This window comes from Meleagris gallopavo, chromosome 1 (assembly GCF_905368555.1).
Source record: "Meleagris gallopavo chromosome 1, MGAL_WU_HG_1.1, whole genome shotgun sequence".
Classification (NCBI taxonomy): Eukaryota; Metazoa; Chordata; class Aves; order Galliformes; family Phasianidae; genus Meleagris; species Meleagris gallopavo.
The window spans coordinates 173,938,898-173,958,293 of NC_139404.1; the positions used below are offsets into that span (position 1 = coordinate 173,938,898).

General features: G+C 43.7%; 1 long non-coding RNA gene across 1 annotated transcript in view; it reads right to left on the bottom strand.

Annotated features, from left to right (window-relative positions):
- Positions 1-19,396, bottom strand: part of LOC104917540 (uncharacterized) — a 20,024-nt gene continuing 628 nt past the window's right edge. Inside the window, exons 2-3 of the long non-coding RNA XR_014881089.1 lie at positions 11,709-11,779; positions 1-4,482 (exon numbers count right to left, since the gene is read on the bottom strand). This is a non-coding gene — a long non-coding RNA (uncharacterized LOC104917540). The remainder of the gene's footprint in view (positions 4,483-11,708; positions 11,780-19,396) is intronic.

The window sequence follows — 19,396 nt, forward strand, 5'->3', positions numbered from 1 at the left end:
TAGGACAAGGGGGAATGGTTTTAAACTGAGATAGAGGAGGTTTAGGTTAGATATTAGGAGGAATTTTTTCAGTCAGAGGGTGGTGACGCATTGGAACAGGTTGCCCAAGGAGGCTGTGGATGCCCCATCCCTGGAGGCATTCAAGGCCAGGCTGGATGTGGCTCTGGGCAGCCTGGTCTGGTGATTGGTGACCCTGCACATAGCAGGGGGATTGGAACTAGATGATCTTTGATGTCCTTTTCAACCCAAGCCATTTTATGATTCTATGAAACATCTACCCCGAGGACAGTGGCATCCTGCCCAGCCCTCCTCCATGCTATGTGACTCAGTATCAGCAAAGGCACACTGCAGTGCTGAGAGGACACCATGTCAGAAGCTGTCCCTTGGCCATTTCCCAAGGAGGGCAGGAGGAGAAATGGGTGCTTACTTCCATCCCCGGGTTCCCATTCACTTTCTCCAGATGGCACTGAGTGCATCTTCGGCTGCCAAGCTTTCATCCAGTGCCAGCCACAAAATGGCGTAATTTGTGTGCTCATACATCATTTCCACACCTCTTCAGACCCCCATACTGGGGCATCAACTGGAGAGGCTGTTATGGGGTCCTGATGGGGATCAATGCCAGAACCTGGAGATGGTGTCTAACCCTACCTGCCTACTCTGGTACTGGGCATAGCTCATCCTTTTGGGCTCCCATCTCCCCAGGACAAGCAATAATAAGCATCAAATATGAGCATCCCACATTCCTCATCCTACATCCTGCATCCCTCATTCCACATCTCACATCCCACATCCCACCTCCTCCCCTGGCCAGCCCCATCCCAGCCACCACAGCACAGTGCTAGCACAAGTGGCTGCCGATCAGTTCTGTGTTAATGATGATGAAAGGCAATTAGTCTCCAAAAGCATTATCACAACATTCGTTGCATTTATGACATTTTATTAGTACTATCAGAGATTTTATGAAGCAGAGGTTTGCTTTTTAATTAGACATTCATGACAGAATATCAAATCCGCTTAGTAATTTATTACAGGATAAAGAGACTCCAGGTGAAATCCAGCTTTTGCTTACACATTTTGATTTTGCACTGAATGTAGCAGGAGCTGCATCTGTTTCCAGCAGTGTCCTTGGCTCAAGGGCCTGAGCATACTCATCAGCCCAGGAAGACTGGAGGGACAAAGACCTCTAAGATCATCCAGTCCAACTGCCAGCCCATCCCCACCATGCCCACTAATCACATCCCTCAGTGCCACATCTCCACATTCCTTAAACACCTCCAGGGACGGTGATTCCACCTCCTCCCTGGGCAGCCCATTTTAAATGGATGGAATGATATCTCGAGAGGACAGTCTGCCTAGAACACTGCAGATTTGTTACAGGGATCTGCGGCTGTTTTCACTTCTTCCTGCTGTGGGCTGTGTGGGCATCAGTCCTGTCCCCCTTTCCCATGAGATCTATCTGTCCCCTCTGCTCCCAAGCCATGTCCAGTGAGCCAGGTCCCAAACCCCCACACCAATGGAGACTGCCAGGTGCTCCTGGCTTGAGAGGTATGGGCAGAATGCTTACAAACACTGTGATTTACACCCTGCTCCCAACAAACCACATTGAAATGGGCAATTATTTGATCCAGAAATCTCTGGGACAAGATAAAAGAGGATGATCACCTCACCAAGGCTCGGAGGCAGGCGTGGGGCACCAGCATCAGGCACATGACCAGCATGGTGATGTGCCATGCATGCCTTGGCTCACAGGGAAAACAGAAGCATCGCCTTCATTTGGTCCAGAGTGAGGAGAGGAAAGGTACAAATGCACAGATACACACAGACCGCTGACACAGAGAGCTGCTAAGCAACGCTGGCTCTGTCCTGTGCATCACAGAAATGGCTCTTAGCTGAAGAGCCAAGGGAAAAGTGTTAATGCAAACGCATTAGGATGCCTCTGTGATGTCTGAGCCTGAGCATTCAGTGCTCATGGCCGCCCACCTGCATGTGGGGCATTACCCAGTGAGTGCAGGGCAGGATGTGCTCTTTTTTTTTTTTTTTTTTTTTTTTTTTTTGTACAATAAGGGTGGTAAGGTGCTGGCACAGGTTGCCCAGAAAGAGGTGGGTGCCCCATTCCTAGAGGCACTCAAAGTCATGGACACGGCTCTGAGCACCTGATGGAGCAGGGGTTTGGACTAGATGGCCTTTAAGGGTTCCTTCCAATTCAAATGCTTCTATGGCCCTGCTGTTTGGAGGAGGAGTCTGGTAGGGCACAGTGAACAGGGACAACACAGATCCCAGCTCTCACACTATAAACATTCCAGATATATTTATACTGTGTGCATTTCTCCATTGCCAATAATCAGACTGTCAGTCTGCATTTCCTCCCAGTCCCACCACCAGCGTTTGCTTCTGCTCCCTTCTGCCAGCCCTCATTTGTGCAACATATGGTGACCAGGACTGCTGAGCTCAGGGGAAAGATCACCCACCTCTGTGCAAAGTCATTTTTCAGCTGTTGCAGCTCTCTGGCTCCTCGTAGCACAAAGCTGTGATGCCAGCACAGCACAGGTGGCAGCATGGTGGGTGGGAAAGGAAGGGCAAGACAAGGAGAGAGAGAAGTGACTGATGGAGAGCTGCCTCCAAATGCAGCTGGGTGTGCAGCAGAACGCATCCCCTCACTCCTGCAGCATGCTCCTTCACCTGCCCAGTGCTGTAACATGTTCTGACTTCGGAGCAGCCACACTACAACTGGGACATGGCACTTGGTTTCACCTCTAAAGCACCTGCAAAGTATCTATTTTTAGACCAGATCAGATTTTCAGTAGCAATTTGCTGCACAGATACGGTTCCTATGTATTTCAGTGAGCACCATAACATTGCACGAGCTGGAAGAGGGGGAACACAGCTCCTGAGGCTGTGTGGGATGGGGACCCACTGATCCAGGTGTCTGTGTGAACCAGGGAACAGCACAACAAAACCACAACACTGTCCTACTCCCACTTCTAAGCTTCATTAGTGCCACTTCTGTTGAGCTTTTTCAAGGACTTGGGTTTTTTTTGGTACCAGTGTGCAGTAAGCAGTGCACTGCTTTCCTCTGCAATGAAGGCCAAGGAGATAACAATGGCATTCAAACCCTTTTGTGACGTGGTGGTCCTTTGCCTTCAAGTAAATTAAGCTCTACAAACTAAAAAAAAAAGAAAAAAGAAAAGCTGCAAATGAGATTCTAAACGAGATAGCTTTGGTTATTTGAGGAAGAACATAACTCTATTTCCATCTCCCAGGACCTTGGACAGACAGCAGGATGGGGTGAGCACAGCATGGTTTGGGGCTTTGCACCAAGGGAGCATGGACAGCCAGAGATCTGTGCCCTGTCTGCTCACATTGCTGTGCCCTTCAGATGAGAAATCAATCACCCGCCAGATGAGAAATCCTCCTGCCAGGTGCACCAGGATGAGCAGTGTCCCCCCCAGCCCTGCTCCTCCTGGGAGAACACTGAGTTCTCCAGGCAGCGCAGCTCCAGGCTCACACTTTCCACTGGCCAGAAGGACACATGCAGGTCATGACTAAATCATGAAATGGCAGCTTGAATTAAACAGAGATTCACCTCTTTTACAGCCCATTAATAGTGAACCTTCTCTAATTGCAATAATTTGTGATCATAAATGACTATTAATACCAGGCTTGTCTGGGACAAAGATAATTTGCTACCCAAAATGAGGGACATGAAATGATTTTGTACTCAGGTGCTGCTTAAAATCATGGTTTTGGATTGCAGACAGGGACCATTACAGAAGGTTACACCAACTGGAGTGGAGCTTGGTAGGGACATTTACAGCAGAACTCAAGAAGTGAAATATCCAAGGCTGCAGCAGCTGTGGGTGGAGGTCTGGAACTTTGCACCAAGCATGATTTACAGTGTAAAAGATTTTATTGGAATGAGAACTGCTGGAATAGATACAAAAGCGGTACTATGACCAAACATGTTTGCCACCCATCCAATTGTTCCCACTGAACGCAGGCACAACTTTCCATTTCTTGTTTGCTGAAAACCAAAACCAGACCCCGTTCAAAAGTCAAAAGTTATGTTTAGACTCTGGCAAGTCTCTAACACCCTGTACTAATGTATACATCCCTCGTATATGCTTGTAAACATAGGAATGTAGAAAAACTGGTATCATAAGCGACCTCTGAAGCATGAGTTCATTTAATCCAAAGCTCTGCTCAAACCACAAGCAGTTGGATTGGGTTTCTCCAACAGGGGCTGAAGCACTCCAAGGACTGGGGTTCCCCAGCCCTTGCCAGACAACACCCCTGCTCCATGAGTGCTTTTAACCCAAAGGGTTGCCTCACATATTTCATCTTGCTCGCCTTTGCTTGCATCTCTGCAGGTTTTGGTATGCTTACAATGAGGTGAATAGGATCTCGAAAGCACCTTTCCTTCCATAGACAAGGATCTTTGTGCCACCGCTTCTTCAGTTTTCCAAAAATCCCTTGCTCAGGGCCCTCGAAACGGAAGAAATGGAGCAGTCATAAAAAATCCTCCTTTGAGGATTAATAACTAATCCAGAGTAGTTAAAAGACACAAAAGGAAGGATGGGAAAGTTGAGGCATTTTTTCACAGTGATGGAGATAACCACCAGGGAACTGTGCTGGCCAACATTTTTGTAAGTGATTTGGACAAGGGGTGAATGGTGAAGGGAAAAAAGTTCGCTGAAGTTGCAAAATTGTCAGGGAGTAACAATGACAACTGGCTCTGAAGGGCTGCAGAAGGATTTTAGACTGCAGAGTGTCTTTGAGAATGAAATGGAAGATGAAATTCAGCATTGGTAAATGCTAAGTAATGTGCATGGGGAAAGCAATCTTAACTGTGCATGCTCAGCGATGGGCTCTAAATTAGCTATTATCACTAGGGAAGAGATCTTTGAATAGCTCTCTGAAACGCCAGCTCATTATTCCGTGGTGGTCAAGAAGGTAAATAGAATGTCAGGAGTTATTAGGAAAAAAACAGAGAGCGAAACAGAAAACATCATTATGCCATGGTGTAGATGTACTCAAACCCTGAATCCTCTACACAGCTCTGGTCTCTGGTCTTAAAAGCATGGGCTAGAACTCACAAACAATGAGAAAAGTAATGACTGGGAAGGACAGTAATGGAATGACACGTTGGGTGAAGTGACTGCCAAAATGAGGACAATGAAGTTTGCAGAAAGAATGACTGAGGGGGGATAAGACAGCGATCAGTTAAATTATGAATAGCATTTAGAAAATAACAAAAAAGAATGCTTATCTTCTGTTTCTCAGAGAATAATTCAGTGGGCATGAGTTTTAAAAGAAATAAAAAGAGAACTTGTTTACTTAAACCGTAGAAAACATGATCAGAAAATATGAGATGTAAAGGCACAGATGAGTTGTAACAGAGATTAAATACCGATTGCATAAAAAGTCAGGATAAAAATAAAAATGTCAATGCAACATCCAGTTTCAGGTTGCACTGGAAATACAGAAATGTTTCCAATGGAAACAGTGGAAATTTGCATTTAAGCAGAAGTATACAAACAGGAATGGATGTACAAATGCAAACATGTACATAAACACAGCAATTCCTACAGCACAAGGACCAAGAAAGAATGGCCCTACCTGCTCTGTTCATAGCAGGTGTTTCTCTAAGCACCAATCACTGCCAGGTGCCAGTGTCTCCCAGGGCTGTCCCAAGCCCCACTCATGGGCCATCACCTGTTACAGCTGTCAAGCCCTGTTCTCTGCCTTCAGGTCCTGGCTGGAGCTGACGGTTCCCACACAATCAGTACCTGGTGCTGGCAGCTGGCTTGAGCTTCCGGGAGGGACATGCGTAACCCAACATTGTAGTGTGTGTCAGGAGAGGGTCAGGTGAGATATCATAGAATAATAGAATGGCTTAGGCTGGAAGAGACCTTACAGCCCTCCGCGTTCCAACCCCCTGCCACGGGCAGGGACATCACCCACCAAATCAGACTGCCCAGGGCCCCATCCAGCCTTGAGCACCTTCAGGGATGGGGCACCCACAACTTCTCTGGCAGCCAGTGCCTAATTTTTCCCTTTTAGTTTAAAACCATTCTCCACTGTATTACCATTATCAGACTGTGTTAAATATTGGTATCCCTCCTGCTCATAAGGTCTTGCAAGTACTGGAAGGCTTTGATGTGGTTTCCCCAGAGCCTTCTATTCTCCAAGCTAAACAAGTCCAGCTCCCTCAGCCTTTCTTCATAGGAGAGGTGCTCCAGCCCTCTGATCATCTTAGTGGCCCTCCTCTGGACCTTCCAGGCTTGGACACAGTGCTCCAGATGGGGCCTCACAATCCCCTCCTTCTCTCTGCAGACCACCCCTTTTTTGATGCAGCCCAGGATAAAGTTGGCCTTCTGAGCTGCAAGAACATACTGCTGGCTGATATTCAACTTTTAAGCCATCAGGACTCCCAAGACCTTCTCCACAGGGCTACTCTCATTGAGTTCTTTCTTCTTCCAGACCCATACTCATATCTGGGATTGCCTCGACCCAAGTGGAAGAACACCTTACCCTTGTACATGTTAAACTTCATTAATGTTCTCGTGTGCCAACTTTTTGAGTATGTTCAGGTACCTCTGCTTGGCATCCCTTCCTTCTACTGTCTCAGCTGCACCATTCAGCTTAGTGTCATCAGCAAGCTTCTGAGGGTACACTCAGTCACACTTCTATGTTATTGATGAAGATGTTGAAAAGCACCAGTCCTAAAGACAGACTTCTGAAGGACACTGCTCGTGACCAGCCTCCACCTGAACACAGAGTTGTTGACAACAACTCTGTGGCTATGATCATCCAACCAATTCTTTATCCACCAAATAGTCCAGCCTTCAAATCCATATTTCTCCAATTTAGAGATCAGGATGTGGTGGGGAACCATTTCAAAGGCCTCGCATAAGACCAGGCAGATGACATCAGTTGCCTTTCCTTTGTCCACTGATGCCGTCATTTCATCACAGAACGCCACCAGACTGCTCCAGGACTATATTCCCTTGGTGAAGCCATGCTGGCTGTCTCGGATCACCTCTTCATTCCTCATGTGCCTTAACACCTCTTCCAGGAGGATCTGTTCCATGATCTTCCCAGGCACAGATACGAGGCTCACTGGTTTGTAGTTCCCTTGTCCATCCTTTCAAAAAAGCTCATAGCTCTCAATCACAGATATCAGGAAAAGGTTCTTCCTCAGAGGGTGGTGGGCATAGAACAGGCTGCCCAGGACAGTGGGCACAGCCCTGAGCTGCTGGAGTTTAGGGAATGTCTGGACAATGCTCTCAGACACAGGTTTGATTTTTGGGTGATGCTGTGTGGAACCAGGGTTGGACTTGGTGACCCTTGTGGGTCCCTTCCAGTGTGGGATATTCTATGATTCTATGCTCGTTAGCCTTTGTCACCAACAAAGCGAGGGTCCTATTGTTGTCATTCTCTGTTACAACACACAACAAACCTGTGGCCTGAAACACTTCACAGGACAAGAATGGCTGAAGCCACTCTAATGACACCTCATGTTTGTTCCTGCCTCATGACTCAATGGACAGAACTGGGAGCAGCAAACAGAAAAGAACACCGCATTGTCAAGTTGTTGAGAAATGAATAATGTATCGGGAAGCAAACATAAGCATTATTCCTCTTCTAATCTGTATCATGAAGCATATTACAAATTAACCACTTTCCCCAGACACTTACTGTATTAAGTAGCTCTAGACTGAGCCCCTCTCAGGATGGACTGTGCCATCTGCATTTAGAAAATTGCCTATACATTTATTAAAGTGAAATTCACCCATTAATTAATCCTGCCAGCATTTTCCCTGGAAACTCTCATTAGCACACTGAGCTAATTACTACAACTAGCAGCCCTAGTGGTGTGCGTATGTGCAGGCTAGGGAGGAAGGAAGGTTATTTTAGCATAATAAAAGATATTCCATTCTTCCTTTTGCACTGAGATAAAATTGAAACAGTCAGGATAACTTTGGACCAAGATAGACTTGTCATGTTATTTTCCTTCTATATTTGATCCTTGATTGCTGTAGGAGAAATATATTCAAAAGAGGATGGATATCTTCTGAAGCTGATGAAAGTTAGAAACACAGAACCACAGAATATTCTGAGTTGGAAGGGCCTCACAAGGACCATTGAATCCAATCCCTGGCTCCAAATAGGACCACGCAAATCCAATCCCTATATCTGAGAGCGCTGTCCAAACGCTCCTTGAGCTCCAGCAGCTCGGGGCCGTGCCCACAGCCCAGGGCAGGCTGTTCCATGCCCACCGCCCTCTGGTGCAGACGCTTTCCCTCACCCCCAGCTGCCCTCCCCTGACGCAGCTCCATGCCGTTCTCCTCACTGAGTCACCTTGCTAACACACGTAGACACTGGGAATGCATTAAAGACTTAGTTGTCAGAATTGTCACGTGGTGATCTTTCCAAAATTTTTCAATTCAAAACTAGTTTGTTTTTTCCATAGGCTTGAATCCTCAAGAGAGGAGAATCAACTTCTGGTCATTCTACTCATGCACATATTACGTCAGTCTCAAAATGAGGGGTCTTCTTTCTCTGGATATTACACAGCACAGGGCATGTTTTGTGAGAGAGAGTCTATGTTAGGTCATTGTGAAAACCATCCCACTCCAATTAGACATGATTTGCTCTTACTAATTTTACTGTAGTACATGTTTTGTAACTATAATTATCTAAAGCTCCAAGCAATACTACAAGAGATACTCAACAATGAGCACATCTGCAGTCCCAATTCTTCAGCACTCTGCTGCATACATAACTTTTCCCCGGCCTTTTATCCCTTCAGATTCAGCAGGAGGATGGTCCCCGTGCATAGAGCAGCTCTACACACACGCCTTCAGAACCAGACCTTAAGTAATGCTGCGTAACCCCAAAGGCATTCTCTATTTAATGAAGAATAGTAAAAATTGTTCCTTACTCAATAAGGCAAAAATACTTTTAATAAAATTAGGACCCTGACCTCAAATAATGAATGAGATTTTTTCAGCTTGCTAAGGTTTTCTCCCCGCTTTTTGATCATATCCTTCCTTGCCCCTTAATCCCAATAGAGTTCAGCTGTATTCCTCTAGTAACAAATGGATTCCGCTGTGGCTAAAATGATTGTATAAATAGGAATGCTAATGCACTCCCTTTAGCTGATTAGTACCAACTATTAGAGACATTGAGTTCAGCTTGTATTTGTATTATAATTTCTATTAACTTCTGTCCCCAATTCCTTTACAAAGGTACTCCGGCACAGACATAACATGAAATAGTCTGAGGATGTAAAGTAGTTCTGGTTTTAAGACGGAAAGGAAGAAATATTTAAAGAAAAGGTTCAGTTGTGCCATTCGCAGCAGATGGTTGCTTATTTAAATGATCAAGTTAAGTAAGATGCATTTAGGACTATCGTGTTTAATTTGGTTATTTAAATGAATAAACTGCCTGTAAGGCAGTGGTTTCTACAAATATAATCATGTCACATTCAGCTCTGATTCATGTTTGCTGATTTTGATATGGTTAGATCCAGAATGAATTAGCTCATCATTTCTCTATGTGGCTAAACGGTTTTGCTTACACGAGGGATGTTTTAGATCAGATGAGAATTACCATGATGCATCGATTGATATTATGTTAATGCATAGCAGATTAATGCTCCCGCAAATTTGCATATAATGAAGATGGCCCATAGCCCTTTGTCCAAGTGCACATCCCTATGCGCCTGCCCCAGATAACAAGACCTTTCCATATCAACAGGAGCCAAGAGAGGAGGAAAAGCAGCTCCTGTAATTCCTTTTTTACGCATTCAACAGAACTACCTTTGCCCGTGGAGTTATCAAGTAGTCACTGGGATGGCAGTGATTATGCAAATGACATGCAATTTTAGTGACTGAACTAACACTGCTGAGGACTTGCTCAGTGGAAAGGAGGCATCTCCAACTCACATAAGTTGCAAGAAAGGTAAGGGCGTATATGGTAAATAAATTGTATTGTTCTGCCCTTTTTCTTGGCAAACTTGGGGAGTGCTTATTACTTAGAGCTTGTCCATTTTTTCTCCACTTAAACAGCTCTGCAGAAAAACTCCGTTTAAAACTGAACAGCTTTTCACTGTTGCTGAAAGGATGTCTTCCGCCTGTGGGGATACTCTGCCTGTCTTGCCTCAGTGAGTTGCATACAAAGCCTGCTTCAAGCAGGACGTGCAGCCTGAACACTCATTGGGATCCTCTTCTGGGCTCAGCTCACCTGCTGAGGCACAGCTTATCAAAATCAGTCATTTGTGCACTTTGTGAAATGCAGTGTGACCAGAAAACCCAGCCTGGAGAGGGTAATGAAGATACAAAGCACCTTGGGGCACTTCCATATAGGCACATAGGTAATTTGACAAACTCATTTTAAAAAGCCAAGGAAAACATCAGTAGCTTTGTTCACTGTGCAAAAATGTCTCAACTGCCAATGAAAAGCTGGTAACTGAATTTCATTGAAAATATCCAAATTTGGAATATTTGGACGTTTTTCCCTCTATCCTGTAGTAAGTTGATAAATAGTGGGGGAGGACTGAATGGGAATGTGGAAGATCAAGTTCCAGAGTGATGTGAAATGGATGCAGTGAAAACTTGGGCCCACTACAAAGTCTTTGGCTTCAATGTAATGCAACAGTTTTCAGAAAACTCCATTACCAGAGAATCATAGAATGGTTTGGGTTGGAAGGGACCTTTAAGATCACCTAATTCCAACCCCCCTGCTATAGGCAGGGACACCTCTCTCTAGACCAGGCTGCTCAAAGCCCCATCCAGCCTGGCCTTGAATGCTCTCAGAGAGGGGGCATCCACAACTTCACGGGTTTCAGTGTCTCACCATTCTCACCGTAAAGAATTTCTTCTAATATCTGGGCTAAATCTACCTTTTTCCAGTTTAAGGCTATTTTTCCTCATCCTGTTGCTACATGCCCTTAAAAAAAGTCCCTCCCTGGCTTTCTGTAGGCCCCCTTCAGGTACTGGAAGGCCGCTGTAAGGTCCCTCTGGAGCCTTCTCTTCTCCAGATTGCAGAGCCCCAGCTCTCTCAGCCTGTCCCCATAGGTGTTCCAGCCCTCTGATCACCTTAGTGGCCCTCCTCTGGGCCCACTCCAACAGCTCCACATCCTTCTTGTGCTGGGGGCTCCAGAACTGGACACAGTACTCAGATGGGGTCTCATGAGAGCAGAATAGAGGTGCAGAATCACCTCCTTGACCTGCTGGTCATGTTTCTCTTGATGCGACTCAGGATACAGTTGGCCTTCTGGGCTGCATGTGCACACTGCTGGGTCATGTTGAGTCTTCCATCAACCAACATCCCCAAATCCCTCTCCTCAGGGCTGTTCTCAAGGCATTCTCTACTCAACCTGTATCTGTACTTGAGATTGCCCTGACCCAGGAGCAGAACCTTGCACTTGGTCTTGTTGAACTTCATGATGTTGGCATGGGGTCCACCTCTCAAGCCTGTCCAGATCCCTCTGAATAGCATCCCTTCCCTCTGGCATGTCAACTGTGCCACTCAACTTGGTGTCATCATTAAAATGAAAATGTTCTAAAGAGTCTATGGCTAATAGCAGTATAAAAATAATGGAAGGAAATATATATACTTATTAGACATTTGTATTTACTCTATAAAAATCACTTTGCTTGACTTATGGCTGTTTTTAGACATAAGTAGAAGAAGACACTTACCTTTTAGAGTGTCACTTAATTATACTGCATGCTAACAAAGTATAGTTGCTTCTCGTTACCCACACAAGTAACTGTAAAAGTAAATGATACTGTTACAACACAACATTCCTTCTCAAAGTTTACAAAAGCAAGATGAGCTACTAGAAAAAAATAACCAATAAACAAAGCACCAGCTGGCCTAAGTTTGGACCTACTTTTATTTTTCTCCCATTTTTTGGCCTTTTAATAAAAAATACTGCAATTTTTCCATTTTGTTTTTGCACAGACACAAAACAGCTGGCAGTGACTTATCTTTTTCAATAGCATGCTGAAACATACTGGTTCAGATGAATAAGTATGAGATTGGGATGTTACAAACAGTATTCCACTTCTGTTGCTCCATTTCTTTGTAAATAAATAGACAAATGAGAAGCTTCCCTTCCTTGGTAGGATCAGGCTCAAAAGCAGCAGGTTAGTAAATTAGGATTTTTTAAGTTCATGTTATGTTCAGTAATATTTAGAGAAATTCTCATTAGAACATTTCACAGAACACTTTTTTGTTTGACAGAATTATATAGAATGAATGCATCTGAGACGTTACAGTATGAATAAACTCTCTTTGGTCTCTCCAATACTATATATGCTTGTGAGTTACCAGATCATAGTGAATACAGGAATAATTCAATTCATTTCTGAGTAGAATTCTATGTGTTCATGCAGAGCTGGTTTCTGAATTTTCCCTCAAAATCATTACCTCCTGCTGCTCTTTATAGAAACAACTATGATTCATTTCTTCTAGCTCTAGCATCTGTGTTTAATTTATGTAAATAATTCATGGTCTGATGCCATGTAAATACCAGTGATATGAATCCAAATACATATAAAAACTACTCAGAATGTAAAGATGTCTCAACACAATTAAGCTGTTTAAAAATTACTAACAAATAATCCTCAAACTGACACTCAAAAATAGAATGGTTGTTTGAATTTCAAATGCACTGAGCTTGTAGAACTGTAATTGCTTCTAAGAAAAGATATATGCAAAGGCCCCATCCTGCATTAGAATGTGAAAGAGCAGAATCTGAAAATATTTCAAGTCCTGCTGATTCCTGAGGTTATTCACATAGATAGATAAATAAAGAAATAAATATTAGTATTTTCCCATCAAGTTGAGGTCCTAATGCAAAATTCTGGATATGGCACTGGAATAGATGACCCCCTGAGGTCCCAGCGTGCATTAAGCTGTGATTCTACACTTTTATCACAAGGTAGTAAATTCTCTCAGACAGTAGTTCCTCCTGGAGTTAAAAACTTGTTTCTATAACCATACAAAAGAAGGACAGGTGGGAATTAAACAACAAAATGTTAATAGCACACTGTGGGGTCTGGAAGTCAACAAAGAACAAACTCTGGGAACAGACATTTTACACGGGATGCTGAAATTTATCCTAGCTGTGAGAGGTTTCTTGTCTATGCTCTTTGAGAATAAATCTGATATAAAGACAAAAGAGAGAATTGTAGGAATAGGTGAAATGAAAAAAACTCTGGATGATGAGTTTTTCATATGTATATCTCCTGAAAGAGTCCAGTCCGAATTCCAGTTGGAAGGGAAGGACCTTCAAGGAAAGGTATGCAATGGTATGAATGCTTTGTTGATGAACCATGTCAAGCTATTTTTTGCTAGGGAATAGTAATTTTTTATTATTTTTTAAAATACATCTTAGTAAAGAGTTGACTCCTCTCCTGTTTGTAGGCTCCCTTTAGGTACTGGAAAGCTGCAATGAGGTCACCCCACAGCCTTCTCTTCTCCAGGCTGAACAAGCCCAGCTCCTTCAGCCTGTCTTCGTAGGGGAGGTGCTCCAATCCCCTGATCATCTTTGTGGCTCTCCTCTGTACCCTCTCCAACAGCTCCCTGTTTTTCTTGTACTGGGGGCCCCAGACCCCCAGTGATGGAAGATTTAGGTTGGATATCAGAGGAAAGTTCTTTACAATGAGAGTGATGAGGTGCTGGAACAGGCTGCCCAGAGAGGTTGTGGATGCCCCAGCCCTGAAGATGTTAAAGGCCAGGTTGGATGGGACGCTGGGCAGCCTGGTTTAGTATTAACTACAAAGATTGGCTGCCCTGCTTGCGGCAGGGGTTTGGAGCTTGGTGATCCTTGAGGTCACTTCCAACCCAAGCCATTCTATGGTTCTGTGACTCTGTGATTCTATGATTCTATGATTGTTTGTCCTGGTAGAGGAACATCTACACTGGCGGCTGACCTTAGAGAACATACACAATTTTGCAGAGACAATGAACAGAGCCAGTAATCCTCAACATTATGGAGATACGACGGAGTAGATTTCATGCATACTGAAAATTATTTCAGGAGGAAGTTTCATTCCTAATTCTGGACACATGAACTGCATCTACACAAAAGGGCAGAGTTAAGGAAAAAATACCAAAATTTTTGAGATATAAAGAGGTATGTTGTCTTATAAATCAGTTCAACAAAAAATCACACACAGTGAAGAACTGAAGCTACCACCAAGATTTCAAGAAGAAAAAAAAGTTATCAATAATTGAAAAAAGCATAAATAATTATTTCCTATCATAATTGGTACTTTCCCATGTTAAAGATGCTACACAAAAAGCAAGTAATAGATCAGTAGGCAAGATCTCTCAATCTTTTGAAGTATTTTATTTTATTAAGTCTGCCAGCTCTGAGATAACAGGAGAGCCCTGGCGGAGTATTTCTTTACTGTTCATTAAGACTATAGCAGCACCCAAGAGCACAGCTCCCCGGCAGTAGGCATGGCCCAAACATAGAATTAGGGAAAGATGCTGCAACAAAATGGGTAAAGTGTCTAAGTGGGTAAAAAGATGAGAGCAGCACAGAGGTGAAATGATTTATCTGAGCTCACAGGGCACAGTAGCAGAACTGCAACCGTAACTCATATCTCCTCCCTCCCAAGCCAAAAATCACCCAGCCTACTCAAACATGAGGCAAAGGATGTCGGTGAAAATTAGGCTGTATGGATCAGGGCTCTTTGGGTCATGCTAACTCTTCTTCCCTGCTGTTCCTCCATTTGAAAAAAGCCACGCTCGGTGAATTGTAATGAACAAATAACCTTGCTCTGGGGGGTCTGCAGTTTCCATTCACATAACTTACTTTGTGGTTCTTCTCCCCAAGCTTCCCCTCAGCCCGTGCCATTTGATGCCTGCTGCCTTTGTGCAACTTTTGAAATTATTTTTGAAATTATAGCTTTAAAGCGCATAAGAGCAGCCCAGAAGAAAACAAATGGCAATTTTACATTTTTCAAAAAGATGTTCTTACTCTACTCACAGCTGAGTTTTGGCTGCAGCTTGTGGGCAGAACAGTAAGTGAGAGTTCTAGTCATGTATTTCCAGGGCACTTTGTCTGGGTTCTGAGAGCCATAATTTTCTTCTTTAGTTGCTTGGTTTTTTCCCTATTCCTTGACCAGAAAGTAAAGGAAAGTAAATGAAAGTAATAGGGAAAAGGATACTTTCTGGTCAAGTATCTATTCACAGGTCAATACCATGTGTCTCTAAACTCCTGCTGAGGGACCAAAAGCCACCAAGAGGTGTCATGCCAGAGTGAATAGACTTAGTGAGCCAAATATACTTTCTCCAGAATTTAGTCTACACTGACAAAGTTCACACTGATTTCAGAAAGAATAACCCCAGAACTGTCAAAGTGATTACATGCATTTCAGAGGACAAACCTACCCTGCTGGAGAGCAGTCAGCCTTCAGCATACAGCCAAGAACCCAGAGCAAATCTGAATTTGTGCCCTCCAACCACAACCATTCAATGAAGTTTTGTGGGATAACAGAGCAACCCATACACATACTGCCTGGTCAGCATGATGAAATCTCTTGCCAGGACAAGACATTAATTTGAGGCTCTTTGTTTAAATACCAATTATCACAATTTCTTTCTTTAGAGATGTGTATTTGCAGTATTATGAGCATACTGGAGCTTTGGGGGGCCACCATCTCTTCACCAAACTGGGCAGAAGTGTCTAAGAAGTGAAAGCTGTACTGAGCAAACCTGTAGTCAGACTGATAGATAGGCAGGCACAATGATCCCATAAGCTTATTTTTTTCCTTTAGAAAAACATATTAAAAAAGAAAGAAAGAAAGAAAGAAAGAAAGAAAGAAAAAGAAAGAAAGAAAGAAAGAAGAAGAAAGAAAGAAAAGAAAGAAAGAAAGAAAGAAAGAAAGAAAGAAAGAAAGAAAGAAAGAAAGAAAGAAGAAGAAGGAAGGAAGGAAGGAAGGAAGGAAGGAAGGAAGGAAGGAAGGAAGGAAGGAAGGAAGGAAGGAAGGAAGGAAGGAAGGAAGGAAGGAAGGAAAGGAAGGAAGGAAGGAAAGGAAGGAAAGGAAGGAAGGAAGGAAGGAAGGAAGGAAGGAAGGAAGAAAAGTGCATAGTTTGTACTTATGAATTCTTGTCAGAGTTAATTAAACTGTTTTCAGATCTCAGTTCTTTACTTTGTACCAGGATAAAACAATAGTAAACCATAGTTACCTTACGAATTAATTTTGAAGATTGATTGGCAGAAGATAAGCTACTGTGCAGAAACACGAGGAAAATCCTCCTGAATGTATTCTTTGTTTTTATTATTCCTAAGTAGTTTTCAGAAAGATTCAAACTTTCCTCCCCTTTGCATTCCAAGAAGCTGAATTAAAGCTTTCCAACAGAGCTACCCACCAAGTGCATCCTGTAGCTTACTGTCCTTTACTGAATTGGGAAAAAAAAACAACCAACCAAAGAACTAGCATGATGTGCTCTTCACTAAAAAATCTTGATTATCAAGGCTGTTGTAAGGGGCATTTCACTTTGATCATCATTAGAGTGAGATTGAAAAAAAAAAAAAGATTACCTTGGGAAAAAATACATACAAAATCAGTCTGATTGTAATGTGTTCCATAAAGCATTCCTATTGGCAAGAAACTCTGAAGGTAAAAAAAAAACCAAACCAAACCAAAACAAAGCAAACAGCTCCTCTGTCCATAACATGCATTTTTTCAACATTTACAAATTATTTTTGACTTAGCCACGCAGGGAGCCTACTTTCAACCCTCAATTTGAAAATCATGGAGGCTTAATAAAGTCTTCCACCTGCATCTCTTTTTCGCATCACGGTTCTTTATCCTCTAAAGGATGAAAACCCTGGCATATAAAAACTTTGTTAAGCTGTCACTATCAATAGAGTAAAAAAAAATAATGGTTGACAAAGAAGAAACAAATTGCATCTTCGAATAAGTTTCCTTCATGCTCTTGTTAAAAGCTATAACCTCTGATGTTAACTAAATTTAACCCATTCTGACCCTAGCGCTGGCCCTTAACCTCTTCTTTATTCTGCTTCCTGTGGTTGCTGAAGAAAACTGGCCCAGCGCTTGGAAAAGCGCTCTCTGTTGCACACAAAGAGGCAGCCTCGCTGCTAGGCTGTCAGGAGGGATAGAATAGACGGGGAGGTCAGCACCTGTGCTGAGAAGCAGGTGACAGGGAACTGCTTGGACCATTCTAGGGCAAGTTGTAATAGTTTCTACCCTTTAAATATCGCACTGTAGTTTCGGGTATTCAAGGCAGCGAAGTTCACGTTTTCTTTGTGAATGCAGACTTTAAACAAATTAATCTATTGCTGTTCAACTGACTGTAAAATTAGTAGATTTACTGTTGCAAAAAAAAAAAAAAAAAAAGGGAGAGCTTTCACTTCCACTTTAATAAGGTCACGGATGTGTCCTAGGCTGCCAACAAAAGCAGCTTTTAAAATCTTCACAGCTGAACCCAGCAACTTGCAAAGGCTGTTGAACAATGTCTTAGATGTACAGTGGAAACTCCTCTCCCTACAGTCAAGATGTAAAACCAGGCATTTAAAAAACTTACCGCACTGGGAAGTTTTAACTTTAATTGTGCCTCACCACAGGGACCTACAGGCTGGCTTTATGATTACCATTTTAATAAATTCAGCCAGCCTCGCTTTTCAGAGAGCAAAATCAGTTCCTTGCCTGGATTCTTTAAATCAGACCAAGCAATTTAATGACGGCATGCATCTTCAAAAGAATTGTTTTAATTCACAGAACAGAGGCAGACTCTTGGAATCAAACAAAACTGTGGCTCTTTGGCTATTACATTCTGTGCAGGGCTCTGCTAGCAGTGGCCATTCTTATCACCCAACAGAATTTCTGGGGTTGCTTTTATTTTTTGCTGCCTTGTTAGAGTGAAAATAGAGAAGTGTGTGTTTATTAAGCAGCTTTCAAAAGCTGGGGATGTAAAGAGAGTAAGCGAGCTACTGCAGAACCAGGAACATGTACCTGCAGCCCACCCAGAATATCTGTATCCTTTAAGCATGCATTAACTCCAGTGTGTTCTGCAGCATGTGGCAATGCTCAGCTCAGCACAAGGGAGTTTTTATCTGAGTTATATGATAAAGTCTTCATAGAATCATAGAAGGCCTGGGTTGAAAAGGACCACAATGATCATCGAGTTTCAATCCCCCAGCCATGGGCAGGGTCACCAACCACCAGACCAGGCTGCCCAGAGCCACATCCAGCCTGGCCTTGAATGCCTCCAGGGATGAGGCATCCACAACCTCCTTGGGCAACCTGTTCCAGTGTGTCATCATTCTCTGACTGAAAAACTTCCTCCTAATATCTGACCTAAACCTCCCCTGTCTCAGTTTAAAACCGTTCCCCTTTGTCCTGTCACTATCCACCCTTATAAACAGCCGTTCCTTTTCTGTTTACATGCTCCCTTCAAGTACTGGAAGGCCACAATGAGGTCTTCTCAGAGCCTTCTCTTCTCCAAGCTAAACGAGCCCAGCTCCTTCAACCTTTCCTCATAGGAGAGATGCTTCAGCCCTCTGATCACCATAGTGACGCTCCTCTGGACCCATTCCAACAACTCTGCATCTTTCTTGTGCTGGAGCTCCAGGCCTGGATGCAGTACTGCAGATGGGGCCTTACAAAAGCTGAGTAGAGGGAGACAATCATCTCCCTTCCTGCTGGCTATCCCTTTTTTATTGCAGCCCAGGATATAGTTGGCCTTCTGGGCTGCAAGCACACGCTGGCTCATGACAAGCTTCTTGTCCACCAGGAGAGGTCTTTGGCCAAGGTCTTAGGTCTTTGGCCAAGAATTCCAGGTGTTGCATTAGCCCAATAGTATCAATAACAAATTCCCGAAGACCTTGTTTGGCACTTTAAAAGTTTTGCACTAGATGTTGGGAATCAGAGCTCCAATTCAGGAGTAGGGGAGAACCGTGTCACCCATACGGCAGCATCCTTGCTCTCTGCCAACTATAGGCACAGATCCACCCCAACACAGTCACCAGAACAAGCACCCACCTCCTCAGGGACAACTGAACATGTAGACTCCCAGAGTTGGGCTAAGAACATGGAGGAAACTTCCCAGTAGCATCCTGAGCATGTAGGTAATGCCCACTCCCTCAGGTCACTGCTGCTCAGGGAATTGCTGCAGAAAGCAACAGTGCCTCAGAGCATCTCCTGTGAGGAAAGGCTGAGGGACCTGGGGCTGTTCAGCCTGGAGAAGACTGAGAGGGATTTTATCAATGCTTATAAATATCACAGAATCACGGAATGGCCTGGGTTGGAAGGGACCACAAGGATCATGAATCTCCAACCCCCCTGCCACATGCAGGGCCACCAACCTCCCCATTTAATACTAGACCAGGCTGCCCAGGGTCCCA